Source organism: Engystomops pustulosus, chromosome 9 (assembly GCF_040894005.1).
Source record: "Engystomops pustulosus chromosome 9, aEngPut4.maternal, whole genome shotgun sequence".
NCBI lineage: Eukaryota > Metazoa > Chordata > Amphibia > Anura > Leptodactylidae > Engystomops > Engystomops pustulosus.
The window spans coordinates 29,756,348-29,777,921 of NC_092419.1; positions in this window are offsets into that span (position 1 = coordinate 29,756,348).

The window sequence follows — 21,574 nt, forward strand, 5'->3', positions numbered from 1 at the left end:
AAGTACAGTAAAAGCAAAGCTACAACTAATGTGAGTGCAGGCAATCCAGAGATTAAGACGAGTTTAAGCTTTAATTTATATCAGTAAAAAAGTTACAAAAATACATTTGTTTAGCTGAAAGCAAAGTAAAGAGTAAAAGAAAACCAAAACCTATACAAATCAATTTGTCTGATTCGTTACTATAATGTAAAGATATAAAAGGACTAATAAACTAATACAACTCTAAAGAGATAAACTATTAAACTTTGTATGAAAGTTTTCTTACACAAGTAGAGCTGTTATGATTTTACTGTTTGATCAAAGTAACTTGTTAGTATAATTTTAGATAGATATTTAGATATGAGATAGATAGATATGAGATAGATAGATAGATATGAGGTAGATAGATAGATAGATAGATAGATATGAGATAGATAGATATGAGATAGATAGATAGATAGATAGATAGATAGATATGAGATAGATAGATAGATATGGGATAGATAGATAAATAGATATGAGATAGATAGATAGATAGATAGATAGATATGAGGTAGATAGATAGATAGATATGAGATAGATAGATAGATAGATAGATAGATGGGATAGATAGATATGTAAAAAAGTTTGGGATAGATAGATAGATAGATATGAGATAGATAGATATGAGATAGATAGATAGATAGATAGATAGAAGATGGATTATGAGTTGATGTGGACTATATACCTGGAAATGGATAACAGATGCTCATATAGATAGATAATGATGGTTACGGGTGCATAGGCAGATAGATAATATATAGATGGATCATAATAGATATAGATAAACAAAACACAAGAAGATAACGAAAAGAAAAGGTTCACATAGGTCTTAAGAACCGGGCAATAAAGAACACTAAGGTATATTGTTACACCATCTACCTGTTGAGTGCTGCTTATAATTCTTTTGAACTAGATACATATAGATGATGGATACAGATAGATATGCATTGGATTGATAGATAGGTAAGTAAAAAGATACAAAAGATACAAAGAAAAAAAGTTAGACAAATGGAAGAATAGATAGTTAATAGTTTTGAGATAGATAGATAGATAGATAGATAGATAGATAGTTAAAGATGGATGATAGGTATGTAGATGGCTAGGAAGGTAGATAGGTATTGATAGAAAGATAGATAGATAATAGATATGAGATAGATGATAGATAGATATAAGATAGATAGATAGATAGATAGATAGATAGATAGATAGATAGATATGAGATAGATAGATAGATAGATATGAGAGATACAAGTTAGATAGATAGATAGATAAGAAAAGATAGTTACTAGATTTGAGATAGATAGATAAGAAATAGAGACAGATAAATACAGAGATAAATGGGTACATAGATAAGTAGATAGTTATAGATAGACAATAGGTATGTAGATAGATCGATAGATAGATAGATAGATATATAGATAGATAGATAGATAGATAGATAGATAGATAGATATATAGATAGATAGATAGATAGATAGATAGATAGATAGATAGATAGATAGATAGATAGATAGATATGAGATAGATATGAGATAGATAGATAGATAGATAGATAGATAGATAGATAGATATGAGATAGATATGAGATAGATAGATAGATAGATATATAGATAGATAGATAGATAGATAGATATGAGATAGAAGATAGATAGATAGATAGATAGATAGATAGATAGATAGATAGATAGGAGATAGATAGATAGATAGATAGATAGATAGATAGATAGATAGATAGATATGAGATAGAAGATAGATAGATAGATAGATAGATAGATAGATAGATAGATAGATAGATAGATAGATAGATATGAGATAGATAGATATGAGATAGATAGAAGATAGATAGATAGATATGAGATTGATGAGAGATAGATAGATAGATAATAGATAGATAATAGATAGATAAATATTGATATAGATTGATAGATGGTGGATAGAAAGAAAGAAGATAGACAGATGCATGAATAAATGTATATTATGTAGATGTCATTCCTTTTCACAAAATTTTAAATACAGAATTCATGCCCAGTAAACAGACCTCAGCTTGAATACCATTTTTTACATTTATCTCACATTGCACTATCACTATCCCGAAATCATATTAGATATTTTATTATATTAAAATGTAATTTTTAAAGTATAACTTGAAGTTAATATAATAAATTATTCATCCCGAACATTCAAACACTGGGACCTTGTATGAATTGATTGTGACATGTGTGAAAACATTATAACATCATAACAATGATCTATTTTTCAATAGATGTACATTAATGGAAAGGAAAGTTTGATTGTAAATATCTATGTGAAATGGAATAATCTGTGTTTGATTGTAGTGAGTTTATACATCTACTATACCTAGTATGATAATACCCAAACCTTCCTTTTCTCATGCAGCTGTTGTGAACAGAAAACTAAAAAAAAACGAATAAAAATTATACAAATACAAGATTTTTTTGGTGCAAAACAGTAAATAATTTGATCATATAAAATTATATTAAAATTATAATGATCCACAGCTATTTCCATGCCATATTACATAAATAAATAATTATTTGGTAATGTGCACATTCATTTTGTTTACCTGTTTAACTTTATCCCCCCCCCCAAAAAATGTTAAATTCAAATAAATAATATTTTGCTTCATAATGGCGCAATTCAAAATAAAAAAAGATGCTAAAATACAAAATTTTTAAAAGCTTCAAATGTAAAACTATATTTGGGGAATTTCTATCCACGGAGATGAACTATACAAAGAAATTAGTGAAAAGAGCCAATGAAGACTTATTGATTAAAGTTTCCACTTCCAGCTTTGTAACTCTATTAATTGTCCTGCTACTGTATATAGAGACGTTTTTTTGCCACTGAAACAATTAGTCGAGTTTTTTTTGTCAAGTGAAAAAGACACTGAGAAATCAATGGCGGCTTGTGAGATTGGTTTAAGTTTGCAGTAAACTTTGTCGAAACGTATCCAACTCTCATTAATGTATCTCTCCCTCGCTCTACCCCAACCATCACTCACGACGGTTTCAGACTCCCTCAATTTCGCAATTTGGCATTTCGCCTGGGACCACATTAATCCTTTTTTTTTTCTGAGGGCATTAGACAGGGAATATATTTTATTGTGTACACTTTCCCCATGAATGAGGGACTTGTTTTTAATCACGTTAGCATCTCTGAGGTCCTAGCGCTGGCTGCCCCCTTTTCAATTATGTAGTATTGTTGTTGCTGCGAGAGTGTGTTGTGTTGAGGGTGTGTGTTCACCCAAGACATCGACAGAAACTTTTTTTTTTTTTTTAAGCAAGCTGTCAGGACAACGGACAAGTAAATTCATCCAAATAGCTGTGTGTATGGAGTATTAGACGATATAATAATAATGGTACGGGATCGGTATCCCGACCGATAAAAACTTACGTATACTGTAACCGCTCCCTAAAAAAATGCATAAACAAAATCATAACTAGTAATAACAAAATCATAACAAGTAATTAGAAATTCAATAAATAAATGTATACACATAGATACAAAAAAATATTCAACGTATCAGTTAAAATAGGATAAAATAGAATCAATTTAGCTCGATATATTAGAGAATGTATATAATTGGAGATAGAATGTCAATTTTAATTATGAAAAATATTCCTTATTAAAATGAATATTTAGCTCTATACCCTATAGGACCTATATGACTATATGATGTATAACTTAATATTCATAGGTATTCGCAAATATTTATATATATTTAAATATATATAGTTAATGAATTCTTCTTTGTTCTCTTATCTAATTCCTGTTTTTTTTTTTTTCCATGTAGCGGAAAGCACATTTTCATAAATAGACCTTGGCCAAGTGCTTGGTATGAAAATTTAATGAAGTCTGGATGCTGAGTGCAGCCTGGGGGGCCTTTGAGAATCATTTCAGTGCAACATTAGCAGGGCCCTTCTTTCTCTCTCTCTCTCTTACTTTCCAGACACGGTAGACAATTGCGTTTTTTCCAGCCCCCTTTTTACCTTACACCACTGATTCCCTAAATCGAATGGGGCAAATGTAAGATAGAGGGGGGGGGGGCACGATTTTGTTTCGCTCCCGTTCAGTTAAAAGAAACCGGGAACGATCGGATCATAAAAAAATAACAGGTGCCACATCTCACACCCCTAGTATTAAAAGTTTTAAATGCAGGCAATGCAATATTTATCACCTGAGATAATAAAAAGGCAAGTCGGTATTTCTCCGTCACAAATTCAAACGGCTTGACCAAATGCTACGATGAAGCTTCTATTTCAGTTTCTAGGCGGAAGAATTTTTTGTTTTTTCTTAAGAATGACCCGTTTTTTAAGCTTCTTTTAAAGAGTGGATCTGTTGGCGAGATCCAGGTAAGGTCTTATGCATTGGGCTTTAATGGGTTAAGGGTTTTTTTCAGTAGGTTCCCGAAGTCCCAATGAAGTCGTTGCATGTTTCGGGAGGATAATTAACGTAATTTAATAATTGGGGGGGGGGAAGAAAACGACAAAGCATTTAACAAATAATAAACCACGCGAACACTGGAGACGTAGAGAGGGAGTCACAATTAGTAAAACTAACGTAATGAATCATTCAATTGCCTTTGGATTGTCGCGAGCGCGATCACTTATCAACCTTTGATCCTTTTCAAGTCCTAGACAAATAAGCCCTGTGGAGCGGAGTCTTTGCCTGGATAGTAATGAATATGTACTGCTATAAAACAATCCACATGAGAGCTTCACATGCAAAATGTCAAAACCAAACTGTTTGCATACGGAAGCAGGAAACGCGAGGCTTTAATTGCCAGAACTTTCCGAAACACAACTCTACAAATTATAATCACTGGATAATCGTTCAGGGGTGGAAGACGAAATTGTCACCACTGTTTGTAGGTAACTGTATAGTAACTGTGTCAGACTTACATGCAATGTTACAATGTAGGGGAATCATTGTTCAGTTTATTTTTCTTAATTGGGTCTTTAAAAAAAAATTGATCTTGATCGAAATGTGTAATTTTTTTGTAACCAAATTTCCTTGCTTGCTATTCGGAAGAACATGTGTAGTAGGGCGTTGACAACAATAACAAATATAGTAATGAAATCATTGGAAAGTACAAGTATAACAAGTACAAGACAAGGTTCTACAACAATGCAAAAAGTGTAATCCATTGTAATCTAAATGTTGTGTAACTACTGGGACTAATGTTAATAGTATTTTACACATATGTATTGTATCTAAGTGTTTGTTTTGGTATATAATAGAATAGAAAATACATGTTTTATTCCAGGCGCTCGACAGATAGATAGATAGATAGATAGATAGATAGATAGATAGATATGAGATAGATAGATAGATAGATAGATAGATAGATAGATAGATAGAAGATAGATAGATAGATGGATAGATAGACAATAGAAAGACAGATAGATAGATAGATAGATAGATAGATAGATAGGAGATAGATAGATATGAAATAGATAGATAGATAGATAGATAGATAGATAGATAGATAGATAGATAGATAAAAAGATACATGGGTATGTATTATAAAAGTTGGTGGATGGTGATGATAGATAGTAAATAGATAGACAATTGATAGATAGATAGATAGATAGATAGATAAATAGATAGATATTAGTTGGTAACAATAGATGATAGATAAATTGATGGATAGATAGATAGATGGATAGATATGAGATAGATAGATAGATAGACAGATAGATAGATAGATATGAGATAGATAGATAGATAGATAGATAGATAGATATTAGTTGGTAACAATAGATGATAGATACATATGGGAGAGAGGAAAGAAAAGAAGGAAAAAATTAGATAGATAAGGAGTCAGATAAACTATAGGTAGATGCAGGAAGTGGATACACTAATAGGAAATGCTTGTATAGATACATGATAGAATAAAAGATAGATATATAAAGAGATAGATATATAGATAGAGGACATGGATAATCTAATAAGAAATGATTATATAGAATGAAAGATCGATATTACTGTATCACAATTTAGATACATAGATTCAGTAATACATTCATAGGAAATCAAAAGATCAATTTGTAAATTTGTCATGTAAAGGAGCTACATTTTTGATTTTGTGCTAGACCACTGCTTACAAATAGAAGGAGGTCTTGATCTTTCCGATGTCTTCTATTTTTATAGAATTTGAGAAATGTACAGTATTGAATTGGGTTTTTACACATTCGAGGCTTACTCTAATAATCCACAGATACATGTGTTTAGTATCTCTGAAATACTCTGTGATGCTGGTAATGTTACAAATGTATTAATCTAATTTCTTCAACTTTCAACTAAAGTTCTTCTATTTTCCAAAACAGATTTTTTTTTTTACACATCAGAGGGGTAGATCCAAAAATCTCCATAAGTTTAAGACAGATCCTTATCAGTAAATTACAATCACAAAGTCAATCCTACTTTACAGTTTAACTCCATGAGGGTCCTGCTATTACCCCTGCAGAGCCCCCACAGGGGAAAGTAGGCATTACATTATACTGGATCCACCACGGATAAACTTTCTTTACAGCAAAATTCTGTGGTCCAGGTAATTAATAAAGGATAACAATAAATTCAATGCATATATTGTTTTATTTATATTATACAAATTATCGATGGGGGAAATTTACGGATACTTATTCCTTCTGTTCTAAAGGGTTTTTTTAAATTTTTGGTGGGTTTTAGAAGCTAAATGCTTCAGAATAAGTGCTTAAAGGGAATATACCATTAAAATCCATCATGATGAACCAGGGACACTTACTCATAGATCCAGGCACTGGGATCATGGTAATCTTCTTATATGTGTTATTCATGGCCTATTCCCTTTTAAAAGCAAATTAAAAAATTATGCTAATGAGTCACAAGTGCTCTGGGGGACATTACCATAGCCCCTCTGCGCTCTGTCTTCATAGGCTGTTACAGTGTGAAAGAGCATATTGGATATTACAGCAGGCAGAGGTAAATGTTGAGGGAGCAGGGTCGGGAGGGGGAGATGTGCTCCTGCACAGTATAACAAGCCAGAGCTTGGAGGGGCTCTGTTAAACGCCCTCAAAGCCCTTCTGGTTCATTAGCATAGTTTTAAAAGTTGATTTTAGAAGGAAGGAGGCCATGGATAGCAAATATAAGAAGATGACCACAGTCACAGTGCCTGGATCTATTAGTAAGTGTCCCTGGTTTATCCTGATGGAATTTGATGGTTTTCTTTAACGTTGGAAAGGCCAGGACCCTGCTGACCCCTGAAAGATTTGCATGCTAGTTCCACTTTACAAACCAGTACATCACATTAATTTTTCTTGTGTTGAACTATAGATTTTTAATCCGTAGAAAAAATACACCGACACATTAAAGGTTTGAAACACGTAGGTAGCTACTTCGTGTACAGGTAGTTTTATTAAATGGATTGAATATAACAATATCAGAAAGACCAGAGATCTCTGCACAGGCTCTCAGACGTAAAACGGGTGAAGTCATCCATCTTTACTCTATTCTTCTTAAAAACAAATTAGGACCTATCCACATGTTAGGCACTCTGCGCCAGCTCCATAGGGATGAATGGGGCAGCGTAGACATACATGTCCTGCTGCTCCGGTCATCTAGGGGAGCAACAAGGGTTACATTGGACCACCTGTTCTAGTGATCTGTGGGGGTTCCATCACCTTGACCCCCGCTGTATAGGGCCCAACTTGTTTCATGGGATACCTCTTTAAAATAAATATACAATCATGGCAGACATGATTCTTTATCAGCCATGATTGTATATTTCTTTTAAGAAGACTTGAATAGAAGGTAGATCCATTTTATAAAGCACAAGGTGAAACCATCACGCGTTTATGTGATTATTTGTAGTGACTATTGATCCATTGAAATTTCGATTCAGCTGATCCTGGAACACAAACCCCAACCAGTGTCAGCACCAATCACGGATGTTAACTGCAGGGAGAAGTTGAGGCAGATCCGGCCTTGGTTTTGACGTTCGGGGTGGGGTCTTTGTGGTCCAGTGTACCCAAATCTGCAAAGTTCATTACAAACCTAAATATCGTGGTTCTTGTCAGCTCATCACTACTAGAGACCCCAATAGAATGACATTCTGGTAGTAAAAAATTGAAGTCCAGCTAATCGTGGACTTTTAAAGTGGATGTCCGACTTTATTAAAAAACTCTTCAGGTGGACTGGAAATGGCTGTTAAAAGAAACAAGCCTATACTTTCCTCCTTTGGCACTCCCGGTCTCTGGCACTGCGGTCCACAGAGAACAGCACCTCCGCTCCGACAACTTCCATCAGCCTGCCAGGCTGACGGAAGTTGTTGAAGTGGAGGTGCCATGCCCCTGTAAACAAACCACGGCTCTGACATACCACATCACAGGGGACTGGAGTGCTCTAGAAGGTAACAACAAGTTACCCACCTGCAGAGTTTTTAATAAAGTTGAATAACCCCCTTTAGATGAGACATTGAGGCCAGTAATTGACACTGCTATAAGGTCCTTGAAGGCAATGAGTAGTAGGTGCATATTTCCTAGGTGCAGTTGTAAAAGTCCTAATGACAAGGTTGCATTATATCTGCATTATTGCAAATGTTTCTAGTTTGCCAAAACCGTTATCTAAAGCACAAATTGGCAACGCCCAGATGACTGTTGGAAGGTGGTGACGAGTTTACATATCATACAGGCTATGTTCTATCTACTCCATATATTCACTGTTATATTGAGACAGGGGCCAAGTAGTATAACAACATGGCAATGTTATAACTTCCAAAACTCTAGTGACAGGTTTCCTTTAAATCTTCACTGATGTTGATATGGTGGTAAAATGTAGTGCAAATTTAATGTAGAAAGTTAACTATATATATATATATCCCGGAAATATAGAGGTCCGGACCCTTCTCTAAAATGAAGTCCCCCAGACAAATCCTGTCATCTGACAGAAATAATGGTAATCCCTGATCTACACTGTTCCTGTACCTCCCATACAAATAAATTGCAACTATAGAAGCACTATAGAACATTGAGCTTCACTGTTTTCTAAGAACCAACCTACCACTGACAGTCTAGAATGACAGCAGGGTCAAAGGTGAGCCAGGAGTCACAAGACACGACTGGGAGGGGGTTCAGTTTAAAGTTAGATCCTGGTGATGTGTCATGGCTTTTGTTGGAAAACCCCCTTAATGAAGTGATCATACAGTGCAGCTTTGAAGTGTGAAATTTTATGTCTCCGAGCTATCTTCAGTATGTGATCTCCATATTAGTGCAATTACTATGGCAGGACTGCTGGGGGTAACCCTAGCAGATTGTCGTGAAGGACACCTGCCTGGGATTAGACATTTGTAAGCATCTATTTAAAGAACCCCCACCCATCTTATCGTCTTCTTGTTCCTCTACCGCTCCTGCATTTCTAGGACTCTTCAGCTAGTGACCTTTGACTTGACCTTTGACTATGACCCTGAGCTTGTGATAACGACTCTTTGTCACTAAATCCTTTTCCAGTGTCCATGACCACAACCTTCACTTTTACTTGTCCTACTATCCCATACTTATTCCCATCTGTTTTTGATTTTTCTCAAAGAAGCTCCTGTGAGAGCTATGATCTGCAACGTGCCCATAGGGCATCCAGTGCATTTTGGTGGAAATCCTTTCTCAAAGCCAAAGGTGTTATTATACTTATTAAGTCATCAGAAAGATTTTAATGTGCAGAGAATAAATAAAAACGGAAGACATTTACTTACTCCAAGCATGAAGCCAACATAAAATACACAAATATTTGAGTTGACTTGATCTTTAAGATTATTGGACATTCTATTTACTGTTTCTTATGGGAGTTGGCCACTCTTTTGCCTAGACCTATGTGTCCATTGAGGGATTCAGCATTCCTGCTACTTACTTTTGTAACGTGTGTAGATTCTTTGTTTACATGCCTTAGCTCTGATGAATAGGAGGGGCTGTAGCGGGAGAGTTATGACTCAACCTGCTCCCTCCCCCTCTCCCAGTCTCTGTCAGTGACAATGGAAGGTGAAATGAGAGATACAGTCGGTGAAGCCATGAGAAAAGCCTAGAAAGAGGTAGCTGGGTATATATACGCAGAGGACAGCATGGGCCAAGTGGCCAACCTCTTTATGTTATTTCTTAGACAACTTATATGGCTGTCATACAAGCAAGCCAGATGAAGCGCCACGAGCGCCAAACAGCTGTCGCATTTCTTGTGTTTACGTACCTCCCTCCCCCACTAGGATTTGTTTTCTGTAAGATTTATGTGAGTATTTACTAATAAATGGAATAAAAAGAAAGAATTTGGTGTGTGCCATTCAACTTTACTTCAGTTTTTTCTGAATTATATGGCTGTCATCAGAGTTTGGCAATATGTACACAAACATGTGAAATTTGGGGGCAGCAAACCACAGGCCATTTGCCGCAAAAACAAGCCATTGGCAAGTGGGCTCTACTCACCAAATCAATGTCCATAAAGACAGGCAGGAATAGGAACTTCCCCTTTATTTCGTGGTGTGGGCTGTCGGCACGTTCATGGTGCACCATACTTCTCCGCACTGCCAGTAGAAGACTATGAGGCTGTGAGGTAGCCACATTTTCCCCGGCTAGTTCACAGTTGGTTCAGCTGCACGAGGCCTTTCTTAGAGGAGACCCCACTTCAAATGTGTGTTTTTGGAAACCCTTGTATTGCAATGAAATAAAAATTATGAGGCATATTTTCCTACAACTCTGTGTAGATCACACCACTTTTATTCCGCTTTAAAAAAAATGCATGTATAAATTGAACAACTGGATTATACCTTTCACAGGGTTGTTTCCCTTCACAGCCAGAGACTATCCGCACTCATGCCCAATGCCTGATGCACCCATGCCCAGATGTCAATTTATTTTTAAATGTCTAGTAATAAACACAACTTCTTACAAAAATAGACATGTCAGGAGAGCTGACTGATCCTCCAGCATCTCGTCTACTAAAGAAAAGATCATCAGATACAAGATCGGTAGGCCAGATGAAAGAGATAACTCTGGTGTGGGGCCTATGTGGGGCAAAAACTATGGAGATCTACTTTAAACTGAACATAAAAGAAGGGCCAAAAATCACCAGGAGAAGCAGATATGTAAAATTATTATTTTTGATATTATTGATATTTAGGCAAATCAAAAATATGCAGCATCAATGCTGCATATTTTTATACTGAAGGCGCAGTTTATTTACTTAGTGCCTCACAACCTAAAGAAAAACATTCTTTGTGGATTAGATAATCTTTGACAAGCATTTGGGAGATGAAATCCCTTCAGGTCAAGAGAAATACAGTCAGAATCTCTTGACCCGATGAAAAGAGTTTATTTTCCCAGCAGCTTGTCAAAAACATTTGTATTGTTCGACAATGGTTAGAAGTACAAGAGTGTTTACAAGCATCATCCAATAAACTTAGTGAGCAGTATAAAGCAGATGGGAAACTTTAGACGATCACTTTGTATAATCCTCATTGGCTTGCGGAGACTGATATTGAACTCGTAGTAAACAAAAGAATATAGGAAAAAGCAGACAAGAAAAAACAACAAAGACAATTACAACTAAAATCAAAGTCAGGGGGACATCTTACCACCCAAATCACCTCCTTCATCATTTTTATGAGGAATCTATTGGTTGTTTGCCCACATTTTGCCATGAATGAAACTTTTTGTCAAGTCTAGTCAAAGAAGGATATTATTTCTGTACCGTAGATTGTTTTATATTATTTGAAATGTGTATAATAAAATCGAGGTCTGTGTTACTGGTTATAGGGATTTAATGGCCCCATATACTTCTAATGCTATACACTACAGTTGGAGCCTGAAGAACACTGCTTTATCCGTAATCTATTGGCCATGTCCCACCTACACTATCATCTATTAATGATCCATCCTATGGAAAACCACTTTAAATATATTACTACTACCGGATGATCAGACTGTCCCACCAAAAGACTAGACTAATCTAGATGTGGTCTACCCCAAATATGATAGTTAACACTGCCTTGGGTTATTTCACAAACCATCATATTAAGACTTTTTTCAGACATAGTCGCAGAATTTAAGAAACATTGCAGTTTTCACTTTATTCTGTATAGTTGCAGGGTTAGTCCACTAAATACTCTATGTTGTAAGGATATAGCGGGAGGATTCCTGATGTATCCTTATGAAGGAGGGTACAGACGTATCCCACTGTATGCTCACTGTCGCCCTGTCACGCTAGAGGTGTTAATTCACGCCTTCTGCATGCTAGATACATCTCTCTCACATGTTGGAGAGGGAGGTGATGTTACGCAGGAGGCATCAATAATTAGCAGTCTGGAGCGCCGGACATTGCGTCCCTGTGCACCAGGCTGCTTTTTATAAGTCTCTTTTTAGGTGATCATGATTAGTGAAGACCGCTGCTGGGATCAAGATGTAGAGGAGAGTAGGTGAATATTTTCAGATGACTTTAGATTTTCTTTAAACAAAATTTGATATACAGTTATAGGATATTACTTGTAACAATACAACAGTGAGAGTTACCACATTTACAAAAATAGCTACTGAAAAAAGTTTTTGAAATAAAATGGAATTTTTTTTCATAACTGAGCAAAACAATACTTGTAAAGTAATGTCATAAAGATGTTTCATCCTTGGCATTGTTTCCTGACTCCTGAGTCGTGTGCCCGGTGAGAGAGGATGGGGGTGGTAATTGTTTACAAATTAGAGTAGAATGAAGTGAGAACAGTGAGATCATGTCAAAGCGGCCAGAGTTCTATTTAGTGTCTCCAAGTCAGAGAGTGCGGTGAATGGAGGGCATGCTGCTTAATTTGCTGCAGCTAATTTGCATGACAAATCCAATGCTTTCATAACAGACAATGGCTTCACAAGTTACTGAGCAGACAGACAAGTAGATTTTTTTCTAGCAGTGCTCTGAAGAGCCTTGGTCATTTAGTGGAATAATAATTTATTTTATATACATTTAACAAAGGAGGAGGTGTATGAAGGTCCTGTTCTTATAGATCCCATCCAATGCAAGTTCTTTCTTAATGACTCTTCTTTTAAGTAGATAATTTTGCTCATCAAGAACAAGCTGTGATTGGCGCCCCCTGCTGTTACCTCCTACTGGCTTTACTTATGTCCATACTATGTCTCGTCTGGCATGTGCAGTAGAGATCACTGTTCACCTAAATCCATCCAGGTGTAGTGATACACAGTGTAAGTCAATGGCTTCTAAGCAACAGAGAGTGCTGCCCTGACAAAGAACAGCCATAGATTTCATACTCCTGGTTGTACTTTTTTTCAGAAATCAACTATATGCAGCATTCAGAGAGGAAATGTGGTAATAAATAACACGGACATATAACTGTCATACTGCTCCAGAGCCCAAACCGGGAATGGACATCAACACTATTGTATACGGACCCATGGACACCATTTTGATTAAGTGGCTATTAGTTTAATACATAAATGCTATATCCAAATGGATGTTCCTGGTTACCTCAAAGTTTGGGATGAATTATATATAACACCTCCATTTTTTGTATCATCACAGAGAGTGTCCTGCAGCCAGTGTCTACAGAAAAGGAAGAATGTGAACAAAAGTTTATCCCAGCTACACCACGTCAGACTGTGACCCAGCCCAAGAACCGACATTCTCCGTGTACTCCTAATACTCTTTCCTGTAATTTTTCACATATACATGTAAAATGATGAATTGATATACATACAGTCAGGGCGCACCCAGGTCTTTTTCATTATAAGTAAAATATCTTTAAAGACCTCAGTGCTAAGAAACTATCAATGAACCCCCTTTTGTTTTTTCTCTGTGTATCCTCCTGTCTGACAATTTAGGCCCATTCAAAGGGTAGATTCATAAATTGACATCTGCAGAGAGGGGTGGAGTGAGTCTCAAATGGATTTTTTAAATTTTGTGCTGCCATGGGAATAAGGATTATCGATAAAACTTTATTACAGACACCTTACATCTGATCATTGCAGCCTGGGACTAAACTAAAGCATCCAGAGAGCTTCACCAAAGGTCACAGTGGGCAAGAAAGTCTGTCTGTAACTAGGGGTCATTGGTATGTTATTAATCCTTAAAGGCTTTTTCCCAAACAGCAAGTTAGGCCCTATCTACAGGATTGGGCGTAACTTGCTGATTGAAGGGCTTCTTAGTGATGGTACCCACGTCGCTCTCCATGGAGCACCACTAAGATGTCCGGAGCAGCCTCTTTCTACTCTACGAAGCTGACAGAGATTGCCGAGCGCCGTACTCGCCCATCTCCAACAGGACAGTCCGGCGATGTGCAACCGGCTGCTCCGGCCATATTGGTGATGCTACAAGGGTTGTCACGGGGGTACATTAGACCCTGTCGGACCCCCGTTGTAGTGATCTGTGGGTGTATCATCACTGAGACCCCAACCGATCAGCAAGTTAGGCCCTATCCTGTGGACCCTATCCAGTGGACTTTAAGTAAGGGACTGCCTGTATATGGCAGCAATGACTCAGGGAAGGGTTCCTGGGTTGACAATGATGAGATATGAAAAAAATAAAAAGACATGGATTTATTAATAAAATTATTCATTAACAATTGCATCATATGAGACTGAGAAGGCAACATGATGAGGAAAACTGCATTTTACTTAATCTCTCTAGAATAAAGAATATTTAAAGATCTTGCTTTTAAGTGCAGATATCTGTGTAGCCAAGGGGCAGAACTCATAATCCAGGGGGGGCCCTACAGCAAAATTTGGAATGGGCCAGGAAAAAGGTATGTAGGTGCATTACAGCTAAAGCGGATGAAAATTCATACTGACAGCCTGGCTGTAAGAGCAAGTTAGCAGAAAAGACATGTATGGAAATGAACACAGTGATATGCACTGCCATTTTATCAGAATTTACACCTTGTTTTCCTTTACTGTGCAATCACTGCCTCTGTCCTTGGGAATATTCGTAGAGCTGATAACTTCATAGAGATGTTGGCTCCTATCCAGTTTAGATTTCTTAGTGCTGCATGTTTTCTATTTTCATTGATATGTTCTGAGGACTATTTGAGAGTTATAATTTGGAAATGGTGAGGAAGGGCACTGTGAGGAATATCACGAGACTTATAGTTAGTAAATACTGAAGAAGGACACAATGGGGCTCATTTACTAAGGGTCCTGCGGCCGCGATTCCGTTGGGTTTTCCTGAATATTTCCGATTTGCGCCGTTTTGTGCCAAAATGCCCCAGGTTTGTGGCGCACGTGATCGGATTATGGCACATCGGCACCAGCCTTCACGTGACAGAAATCGGGGAGCGTGGCCGTCGGACAAACCCGACGGATTCGAAAAAGACGCGGAATATAAAAAAACGATTTGTGTTGCAAGACACGCACTCACATGCACCTGGAAGAAGACGGTGAACTCCAGCGACACCTGCTGGATATCGGGCAATGAGTAAAACCATATCTGGTAGCATTGCTTTTGTTGATCTAATACATGTTAATGGAAGAAAATTATAGGAGTTGCCTGATGATGAAATCTCTTTTTGTGAAGTAGACACCAACATTTTGGCTAGATTAATGTACATCTAATCAAGAGTAGTGTCTACTTGTAGGGCCTCATCCTAGGTGGGTATTAGATGGAAGCCTTGTCATTTGAATGTATGCACGTGACACCACTGGTGACCAGGGATTTAAGAGGCTAGAACAAAAGTTATAAGTTGATCGATTAGTTGTCTTTAATTGAGAGCATCCTTCATATTTCTGTGATTTTTTTTTTTTTACCAAAAATTCTAATAAATGTATGAATTTTTTTTATTGGAAATTAATTTTACTTCAAGGATGGAAGATATAATTTATATATGCAGCTTGAAATCTCACACTCGTTTTATCGGTCAAATCTTTCCGTGTTCCAATTTTACTTTTATATACTGTATATATATATATATATATATATATATATATATATATATAAAAATCTACAAATGCCCCAATAAATAATTAGGCGCAATGAAATCCATAGCATCCAAAGTTTTCATTTTAAAAAATGAAAGCACATTGAGAAACCTTTCTGAAAACTAGACCACAAAAGAAGGTCAATCAGTGGAAACAAACACAAAACTTCCTATGGTGCTGCCCATCAGGAGGTCAGAAAATGCCTTGAGCTCACCATGATCACTTTGGTTTACAACAGTTAACATCAAATGTTGCCTAAAAACACCAAGCTGTGCTAGAAGAAGGGCAGCAACAACAAAAAGAACATTGTCATCGTCTTGTGCTAGACAAACAAAAGCACAACATTTAGAATAATGCTAAAAAAAAAAAAGTGAATAAAAAAATGAGCCATTGTACGAAATATCTAAAATAATTGAAAAAAAACCAAACAAAAACAAAAGATAAAAAAATAAAATATCAATATCAATAATAATAATATTAATATGTATAAATTATGAATAATTAGTTATTCCTTATTATTTGTTCTAAAAATAAATTATTTTTATGTAACAAAATCAATTGAATTTTTTTCATTTGTACTAATGAAAAATTTAAAAAAATAAAAAAAATAAAAAGCAAATAAATATAAAATAATAATAATAATAATAATAATTAAATAAGTGAAAAATAAAATCTGTGATATATTCATCCACATATAGAAGAAATGACTTTTTTTTTTAGCATCTACATATTTAATGACATCAAATTTGTGATTGACAAACGACCCTTTGATCAAAGGTAATTTCGTGGGATCTTAGACAAGTCCGCTCCATAGTTTGCAGCCAAGCTGAGAGCCCCCTGCTGTTTAAGAGTACAAGGCATGAAAAACATTTCCCGTTAAAGACATTTACATATTCAAAAGGAAAATGCAAAAGAAATAATGAAAGTCCATGATTTACATATGAAAACTCAGCAGCGCCTTAATTTATCTAAGCAAAGAGACGATCAACCCAAGTCATGTATATATGCAAATTCTACATGAATAAACAGAACATGTAATTTGTCACTTTTATCATTATTTTTCAATAAACATGACTGAAATGTGTTCGAACAAATGGTCACAGAACACGGAAAATAGTAATATTTAATTATTAAGGGAGTAACAATAACTAAAAGGGGACTATGCCCCATCATTCGGCCCTCATTATAAATTTAGGATGGGTACATGTGGATGTTGTCAATGTCTTGCCAAATCTCAGGGCTCTTTAAATAAGCAATAGGTAAGTGATTCTGTTAATACTTGTCCATACATTATTCTGTAGACTGTACATTAGAAGTATTGATTGCTTCGTAATGCATCAGCTGCTATGACGCACTATAAACCCGCAATGAATTAATATGGTGCAGTCTCGTTAGTCAAACTTTTAGGAGAACCTTTCGTTTTTTTACCTTTTTTGTCATGATAGTAAAGCTCAATTCATTTTGAGACCATTTTAGGGGGCTGTCCACTGTGGAAGATCCATTTTGTTTGGTGGGTTCCCTATTGAAAAGCATAATGGGGTATCCTGCTAGTCCAGTGCCACCACAGTGGCAAAGAAGAATTACATAGGGCAAGTTCATGTCATAAATGGGAATGTTCATTCGTGGCATGATAAAATCTTTGTATTCACTCTATACTGTGAATAATTTCAATCATTCTCAAAGAAATTGAGGCGAAACGAAAACAAAATTAAAACAAAAAAACCTTGCAATGTCCAAACTTTTTCCAAACTTTTGATAGCCCTCTATGTAGCTCCTTCAAGGCCAGTTTTACCATAGAAGTAACCATAAGTAGGGATGAGCGGACCCTTGTTCAGCCGGACTGGTAGTTAAAAATCCTGTGACGTCATAGGGAAAATTTGATCCTTCCCAAAATGGCAGCACAGTAAGAGCCGGCGTGTGCACCCCACATTAATTGAAACGCCCTTGGTGGCTTTGCTAAAGGCATGTAATTAGGTAACAACTGTGCCAGCGCCAATCATGGGTGTTATCAGCCACTGTTTTGAAATAGACCTGGATGTGAACTGACTGCAGTTGCGGGGCTCGAGCTCACAAAGTTCGGTACAGATCCAAACTTTGCTGTTTGGACCTGCTAAACACTAATCTTGAGACTATGTGGCATTAATTTTCATAGTGCAGAGGCAGAGTGCAGAGTATCAGTGTTGGGTTGAAGATTTCCAGGTATGGGTAATCAATGAAAGAAAGTATGCAAATGAGCCTCAGGGCCTCCAGGCTTCACTAACACCTATGGAGCCTGGAGCCTCTCAGGCTCATTTGCATTCAGTCCTTCATCCTGGTGGTAGATGCCCTTTACATATTATGGTGCCGTGGTCAGCACAACCACCGGTGACAGTAGAGAACATTTGACCAAACTGCAAACTTAGGCAGGAATAGGACCTGTTCTATGATTTGTGGCTCACGTTTGATTTGAGGCTAATGTCTATTTGCCCATAGAAATAAATGGGGATGTGTGTGGTAGCATTTGAAGGAATGGCAAGCAAACGTCCAAAAGAACGCTCCTGTGCATTACGGCTAAAATTATGAAGAGCCAAGTTTGGAAACCTACTGATTTACATAGTAAAATGGTTATGCATACTATCTCTCCGAGGATAGCCCTAAGTGACCTGATGAAGACCATCCAACTTCAATGAGACATTGAAGTCCATTTCTAATGTCTAAAACGTGGAAAACCGTAGCACTCACAGTACAGTAATACAGTTGAAATAGTACAGCTAAGCTGTGATGTTATACAGTCTGACACAACTTATGATTTAGATACTTTTTCAGAAGATTTGAACCCTTTATTTCATTCATGACAGCTCCTTCAAAGTCCTTTTGGAATTGGTAAGTGCCGGTTACTAGAAGCTTTGTATGAATTAGCGTTCCACTGAAAACCTAAGAAATCTGTCATAATGTATATTAAGGTTCTGACAACCATTCAGAAGGGTGACATTATCTCGTAAACTGTGCCGTTTTTCTTCTCGTACTTGCTCCAGATGTTCAGTCTTCATGCTTATCGCATATTCTGTACCGCAGAGATTGGGATTTACATCTTACTTCATTTCTGCCAGTGCAGCACATTATGGCAGGCAACGTGCCAATGTCAAGCGAGATGATAAAAATAAGATGCAAAGTCTAAAATCAGTAGAAAGATGGCCTTGGAGGTAATCATTTCTGATGGAAACAATACAGGGTGTTACCTAGTGAGCCGGAGGACATCAACACAATATGCTCTCAATGGAATTGTTATCTTTGGATGCAGTTTTTTAAAGAAAATACTGCCGTCTCCATAAATGAGTAATCTGCAATATGAAAATCTGGTAATAGAGTTTAACATAAAAATACAAATATATAAGCATATAATACAAAACTAGAGCACCTACCACAGTTCGTTGTTGGGGTGTAACCCTACTTGGTAAACGCAAGCCTTTGGGTTATCTCAATGAAACGATCTGGGCCATTAAAGGGGTATTCCCACAGAGACAAGATTCTTAAATATACTCAGGATAACAAAATAACACATTCTCTAATTCACTGTTATTCACAAAAATACAGCATTTCACAGAAATAATCCCAAACTGTCTCTATCAGTCCTGGTGAATACAATTTCGGCTGCCCCAGGGATAGGAACGTTAATCTTCTGACTATGTATGTGTAGTGCAGATTCTTCTGATGAATAGCTTCTCCTTTCTGCACACTGCAGTGCTCTGCAGTGGCCTTCCCCCTGCATTACAAGACTAGCCCAGACACAGGCACTTCCTGCCGGCAAACAGCAGTGTGCAGAGACTTGCTCTATCAGCTGAAAGTGTATATAAGTGTATATAAACCTGGGCACTGATAATCTAACCACATTGTCATCACACAGCACAGAGGAATCATGAAGTGCCTGCTTAGAAAGTCCCAGCCCCAATCTGGAATCTTACACTGACGATCACTGTGATAGGAGCAAAAGCAGCGATAAAACTGAGTAAAACTATAAAGTAAGGGGTTAAAAATGATCTTTATTAAGTAAACGTCACTAGGAGATTAAAGTATGAGAACTTTCTTTCATAGGGAAACCCCATTGAAAAATGAATATTATAGGTTGGGTCCCCAATCAAGACGGGCATTTAAAGGGGTTGTCCAAACTTCGGAACTGGATAGGATGGATAGGAATTGAGCTCAAACCCACACTGATCATGAAAATCCGACCCCCAGTAATTAGGAGAAGCAGGGTGAGCATGTTCCATTCTATTATATAAGAGAAGCCAAGGATTGAAGAGGATCGCTATTTGAGGACTGATACCATAGAACTGTATAAAGCAGCAGGGGACATGCTCATCCTGCCGCTCTACAGATTAGCGAGATCCCCATTTTCTTAATTCCTCGGAGTTCCATTCTCATGATCGGTGCAGGTCCCAGGTGCTGGAACTTCATCAAATAGGAAAGTATCCCCTAGCCTTTGAATGGCAATACTTTTTGAAGTTGGACCACCTTTGGCTCCTTCATGATGCATAACATAATGGAGTGGGATCCAGAGCTGACCTTTCCTTATTTAAAGCAGGTTTTTTTCAGGAAATACCGGCTGCTAACACATGTGATCTTTCCCCAGACCCCTAACAACATTTAACCCTTAAGCTGTCACAGTCAGTTGATGCAGGCGGATGTCAGTGGTTGAGCCTTACCATGTTGCCACCTATGATTATCCTAAATGACCAGTGATCTATTATTAGGAAAACCAGGATCCTAGAAAAGCCTTCTTGACCTGTCATAATTCAATCTTAATTAAACCCTGCCAATACACAGTATTGTATATTCCCATGACGCAATGGTGCTTTCGATTTACATAGAGTAAAAAAAAATTTCCTTCCATTTGGTCCATATGGCTTAGCAGGGGCGTATCTACAGTAGTAGCAGCCATAACAGCTGCTATTTGGCCTGAAGTGTCAGGGGGCCCCGGCATCTGCCCTGATACGTTAAAGAAAGGAGGATGTGCACCATTATATACATAATGCTGTATGTAAATAATGTATACATAGGGGCAGATTTACTTACCCGGTCCATTCGCGATCCAGCGGCGCGTTCTCTGCACTGGATTCGGGTCCGTGCCGGGATTCATTAAGGTAGTTCCTCCGCCGTCCACCAGGTGGCGCTGCTGCGCTGAAAAGCATCAGAACGCACTGGAGTTCATCGAGCCCGGCTGAGTGAAGGTAAGTGCAAGCTCTGCGACAGATTTTTTATTTAAATGCGGCGGTTTTTCTGAATCCGTCGGGTGCGCCAAAATCCAGGGGCAATTCAGGGGAAATCGGCGCAAATTGGAAATATTCGGGTAACACGTCGGGAAAACGCGAATCGGGCCCTTAGTAAATGACCCCCATAATGTATGTAAAAGTGCACATCATCCACGATACACAGCTGAACCGGCAGCTCAGATAAGAAATGTCGTGGGAGAGGGAAGGGACAGCAGAACAACAGGACTAGGGATCTCTCATCTTTACTTCCTGCCATCTACTTCCCCCATGTGGTCAGCAGTTACTTGGCGGTATTGTATAAGTGTACAAATGTGTGAGTATATAAATATGTACATTTTTTGAGGTGACCAGAAGTCTGCT